This window comes from Drosophila serrata, unplaced genomic scaffold (genome assembly GCF_035046125.1).
Source record: "Drosophila serrata isolate PLE 108 unplaced genomic scaffold, ASM3504612v1 contig_240, whole genome shotgun sequence".
Classification (NCBI taxonomy): domain Eukaryota; kingdom Metazoa; phylum Arthropoda; class Insecta; order Diptera; family Drosophilidae; genus Drosophila; species Drosophila serrata.
Window position 1 is genome coordinate 3,228,521 of NW_028257138.1, and position 5,746 is coordinate 3,234,266.

Sequence of the window (5,746 nt, forward strand, 5' to 3'; positions counted from 1 at the left end):
TGAGTTCCTCCTTCAGTTCGTCCGTCAGTCACTCAGCCAGTCAGTGAGTCATTCAGCCATAACCGGGCACCAGCTTGTTTTCAATCCCGCCGGATAAGTTAACAAAGCGCACAGACCACAGAGCAGAGCAGCGAACCCGGGAGACACACTCACAGAAGCAAAGACAAAGACGAAGACGGAATTCTTCCAGCTTTTGCCGCTAAGCCACTTTTGTGCGGTCCTTGGCCAACAACGCACCCAAAGACTACCCATTCCCAGCGCAGTTAGACTGCATTAATGGGCAGGAGGCGACATTTCCCACTTACGATTGCAGGCATATTATGAAAAATGCACAATGTGCCATCAACACACGGGAGCTTAGCAGGGTGAAGACTTGGAAGGAAGGATGGAAGGATATAAGGAAGGAAGGAAGGAGGAGACATTCTGGGGGGAATGGCAACGACAACTGTAACGACGTCATCAGTGCTGGGATCGCCCCCGTAGTCATCAGCTTAAAGTTTCTACGAACCCAGCAGGTAGGTGAACGAAGGATGGAGTCTCTAGGACGCAGGACTACCTAGTCGACGCTGCTTTACATTTTTATGTGTGTGTTCTTGGGAAATGGGAATGGTTCAGGGGGGAAACTGTGCGCGGCAGCATTAATAATTGAAATATTCACTAACAGGAAGTTGAAGACGTTAATGGCGGAGCTGGAGAAGGAGGAGCAGCAGCAGCAGGACTACTATCCTTCCGCGCGCTTGATTGAGGTTTACTCTGCTTCGCTCCTGCTAATGCATAAACCATGCACAGACATCAGCAGGCAGCTCACATCACTCCAGTGTCCTGGCCAGGTCCTGTCCCGCCCCGACCCGGTCTTAGCTGTTGCTGTGTGGTCTAGGCAACTTATTTTTAGCTCATTACGGGCCAAAACGACTCTGCCATGGACGGAGTACGGTACGCCTTTCAAGATGCCTCCGAGCCCTTGTCCTTTTTCCAAAAGCTTCCTGTTTTGTGTGTCATCCTTGGCGCTGCTGGTGCTGGTGCTGCTGCTGCTTGGTGTCCCAGGTTCAGGTTCCCAGTTCGCTGCTCCTCCTGCTCCTCCTGCTCCTCCTCTCCTGTGGCTTCTCTGGTTCGAGTGCGAGTTGGCCTCGCCTCGTGTTTGTGAACTTGCCGTATTCCCAAAACACTGGCATGCGTAATGAGCCTCGGCTCGGGTTTCTTCACTCCGCAGTCTTCGTTCTTGTTTTGTAATTTCAAAATCATTTCGCCGCGCGTTCTCTAAATAACGGAGTGTGTGTGTGAGAGAGTTACACTGTGGAAAAAACGGTAGGGTTCTACACCGTATTTGTCAAATAACTATTCGTTTTTGATTCCATTTTATGTATGGAAAAGTCTTACATTTTCTGGTATTTATTTAAATATTTTATATGAAGGACTCATTCCCGACCCTATAAATCATATATATTATTGATCAGCATTAATAGCCGAATCGATCTAGCTATCTTCGACCAAAATTTAGTTTTTTCAAAATTTTGAAAATTTTATATTGTTAAAATTTTTAAAAATCGACAAAAATTTCAATTTAAAATGGAGTATACAGATTTGTTAACCTAATGAAAACTAGCATAGGAAAGGTTTCCGAATTGAATTTAATAATTTTTTAGCTTAGTTATGATCTTTTTCATTTATTTTTTGTATATTTTCCTATGGTGCCTTGTTTTTCTCTCAGTGCTTTTAACTTGAGGCTACCGTTGCGGTCCCGTTTCTTTTCCCCTTCAGCGCCACCCTTGCTTTTGTTGCTACTTTCCAGCTTGCAGCTCCTCAGGCCCCTTACAGCCTCCTCCTCCTCAGCTCCTTCCTTAGGACTCCCTCAACTCCGTGTACTGTTTCCTTTTCTGTCCAGGGGCAAAGGCGTCGTCGCTTGTTCACGAATTCCCGTAGCAGTCATTTGCGTTTATTATCACAACGCGTTGACTTGTCCATCCCCTGCACATGGGGGATGGCAGCTTCCTGCCTCCCGCATAAACTTCAATATAGCGCCGACTCGTATCGGGCATAAAGTAAAGTTATATTCGATTTCCTGCACATACGCACACTGGCGGTGCTGGGCTTTAAAGCCATCCCGACTTTAATGTGCGGTTTTTGGGGGTCGGGGAAGTCGGATGCGCCTGGCGCAAACTGTAACCGCAAAACGCCAAAAGGAAATAAATGTGCGACTTTGCAATGAAACAAGCATTTATGGTGCCATAAAACAAACCAAGCACGAATATTTCTAACTCATCTTAAAACAAATACAAGCGCGCACACACACACAGGCGCTTTGCTTATGTAAGAACTCGTCCTCGTCCTCATCCTCATCCTTGTCCTTGTCCCCGTCTGGGTACTCGTCCTGGTCCGCATGTGTTTGATTACATGGCCAAAATGTTGTGTGTGTGTATGTTTTGTGTTTGACTACGGCTTAGGAGCTGGGAGTTGGGAGAATAAGGCTGAGGACCAAAGACAAGGACGAACAGGATGCCAAAGGGTGGGCCAGAGTCGGGCATAAACTTGCTCAGATAAAGTTTGATTAGTGCGACAGACTAAAGCCTATCTGCCAACGCTGAGGTTAACAGATACCTCCGAAACTGCCCGCCTTTTCGCTCAGTGCACACCCGGAGAGAAGCATATGTGTGGCTCAGCAAAATTTGTGAGAAGATTGTGATATAAAAAAACAAGACGATGGCGGCGCGAAAAAAGACGCCGCCCTTACCAAACTCAAAGGAGCTGTGCCGCTGCTCCTGAAAGCACACACAGAAAACCGCAAAATACAAAACGCAAAATTACTCCCACGGGAGGAGACTTGGGAATGGGGTGGGCGTGGCCCCAAGCAAATTACCAGGAGCAGGGACCTCGACAGCTTTCACTGGGAAATGCTGAACAGTAAGAAATGACATGTCGCATTTTAAAGTTGCGTCAATGTCAGCGTCAAGGCTCAACCTCAACCTCCTGCAGGGAATTTATATATATATAGTATATGAGGTTGGGGAGGCTTCTGTCTAAATTATTTTAAAGTGCTTTGTTGCTTATTTGACTGCCGTTTTTGCGGTGTAATTTGAATATGCGCGCCTTAAAGTGAAAGCATTTGCATGGCAGAGCTCCTTCGGCTCCTTCGACTCCTCCTGCTCCTGACCACATTAAACAGTGTTAATGAAGTCGCATTAATTTGAGTGCGTTACAGACAGGACAACGCGGCAGTACCAGGACACGAAAACGAAAACGAACACGAACAGGGACATGGACATGGATTCTGGAGCACAGACGGAACGCAACAAAGCCGTCTCAGATGAAGCAGCTCCAGGGAGAGGGCAGAGCAACAGCAACAGCAACTCCTTTTTACAGTCAAACATACAGAAAAAGGATACACAGAAAGAAATGGTAACAAATTAAGAAACTTTAATCAAATTATTAAACTTATTCCTTCTAGCCGAACCTTTATCAATGTCCTTTGGAACTCTTTAAGTCCGATTTAAGGTCTCCAAATTGTCCAAAACCTTTAGTTGCCTTGCCTTAAGTTTAATATCCTTAAGAGTAACCCATTTTCTTGCCGTGCCCTCTCACACACGGCCTCGGCGAAGACAATGACAATACAAACATCGGGTAACGGGGAAAAATGGCCAAGACGACACAGAGGATGGGAAATGGCAAAAGAGTTACTGCCCGTCGTCCTTGCTGGTGGTGGCTCCTTGGCCTGCTCCAGCTTCTACTCCTCGTAAACCGGCAAACGCGCGACGGCAACATGAAAATCTTGTCATATTTTTCTTGTTTACTGTCAACATCTTTGTACTTGAAGTCCCATTATGTTAATTATGATGAAGTAAACAGGACACAGTTGTTGTTTATTATAATTACCAGCAGTCGAGTCAGAGCAGACAGCGGCTGAGGAGGAGTCTGGTTGCAAAATGAATTTGTTGCACGTCCAAGGCAAGGGAACTCAGAGGGAGCGTCAAGCTCAACTAATTCAATTAGGAAAAGGCTCTACACTATTACTAACACTGGCAATCATTCGTAGCGATAATATTTGCCCATTCTGATGTGATGGAATGGGATTGAGGGAAGGGCTTTTACCGAAAACCCTGTGTGTCCTTTTGTTTTGCGGTTATAATGGGAATTCCCGGCATACTTTGGCTGCATTGTTTGGACGACGCAAGTTCAATACAAACAAAAATAATCAATAGAAATTGTTATGCAAACAGCCTTTTGGTCCCTTTGTATGCGAGTCTCAGCCGCGTGTAGTATTTGCCCAAGGAAAGTGATGGGATGTGATGTTTGGCCAGACACAAAAGGAAGCAGCAGCAGCCCACGCATCCTCTTTGGAGAGGGGAAAAAGGGTTTCCGCCTTTACAAGTGTCCAACCCAAACCAAGCATCCTGCTGCCTTCTCGTTGTCCTTTGGCAAATGCATTTTTAATAATGCAGCGGACGTTGCGCTGTCAAAAAACAATGACATTAATTAGCCGCTCTTTGTGAGTGCTGGAGAACAAAAAGTATATTTCTATGCAGCTGCGTCCCTGCTCCTCCTGCTGCTGCTGCCTCATTTTCTTGCTCTTGTCCTGGCCCAGACCCAGCTACCCTTTTCCCCCATTTTCCCGCTGTTGTTGTCCATTTCTTTTATGTGCACCAACAGCGGAAAAATTCATTACACTTTTGCACATTGTGCGCGCTTTTTTGTATTCAGAACAAAAAGACGTGCCCGAGCGCCGGAGAGAGCGCAGCGTGAAAAAGTTATCTAAGAGTGTAGAAAATGGCCGGTGGGTGGGGCCGGGGGGTGCTCCCACGGAGATGCTGCATCAGTTTGCTGCATACGGGCAACGGGGGTCGTGGTATAATGAGTGATGGTTATGCCACCAGCACCACGGGGCGTATACGTAATGCGGCAAGAGACCCAAGGACTTGAGACACCAAGACCCCGACACTCGACACTCGACACTCGACACTCGAGAGGCTGTCAATCAATCAGACCGCCTGGGAGGTCAGTTGAAGGAATACCAAAGACTCTATACTCCTTGATGGGGTCGTTTTCACCTGGAGAGACTTTAGAAGGTGTATTTTTATACATTTTCAAGAACTAAGAGACCATGTTTCCTTGAAGAACTTTCCCTTTTAGGAAACCCCACTTTGAAATAATTGTTGTATCCTTTTTGTTAACATAACCACTTGATACTGAGTATCTTTTAGTCGCCAGAAACACATTTTCCATTTCATTTCTTGCTGGTTATTGTGCTTGGTACGCCATCTCTGACCGCTCTGTTTTCCCTGCTGCGTTTCATGTATTATTGCATTCTTCAGCTCAATGTGTGTGGGCCGACCCTGTCCAGCACTTCATTCTGTAGCAGCTCCTACTCCTCCTCGTCCTTGTATTCGTCCTGCTGCTCCTACTGCTCCTGCTCCTGCTCCTGCTCCTTCGTTCGACAAGTGGAACGAGCTCAATGCGAATGGCGACTAATGTCCAGCAGGCACGTTTCAAGCGCACAAAGCTGTAAAATATGTAGCAGACTGGCACACACACACACACAGTGCCCGGGGCAACAAAAGCAGTAAACACACACACCCCATATACACCCACCACACCCTCCACACCCACACACTCAGATAGATGCATTTGAAAGAGAAACAAAGCACAAAAAATAAACAAATCGCGCCATAAATTGCAACTTGGCAATTTTGAGAATGTAAACAGGAAATGTTTTCCTTAGCTTCTCGCTAGATTTTTCATTATGTGAATAAAATGT

The 5,746-nt window shown here is 46.2% G+C and overlaps 1 long non-coding RNA gene across 1 annotated transcript; it reads left to right on the forward strand.

Annotated features, from left to right (window-relative positions):
* Positions 1-388: 388 nt before the first annotated feature.
* Positions 389-3,665, forward strand: LOC110176995 (uncharacterized). The gene is made up of 3 exons (XR_015271167.1): positions 389-515; positions 3,197-3,393; positions 3,443-3,665. It is a non-coding gene; the product is annotated as an uncharacterized LOC110176995 (long non-coding RNA).
* Positions 3,666-5,746: the final 2,081 nt, after the last annotated feature.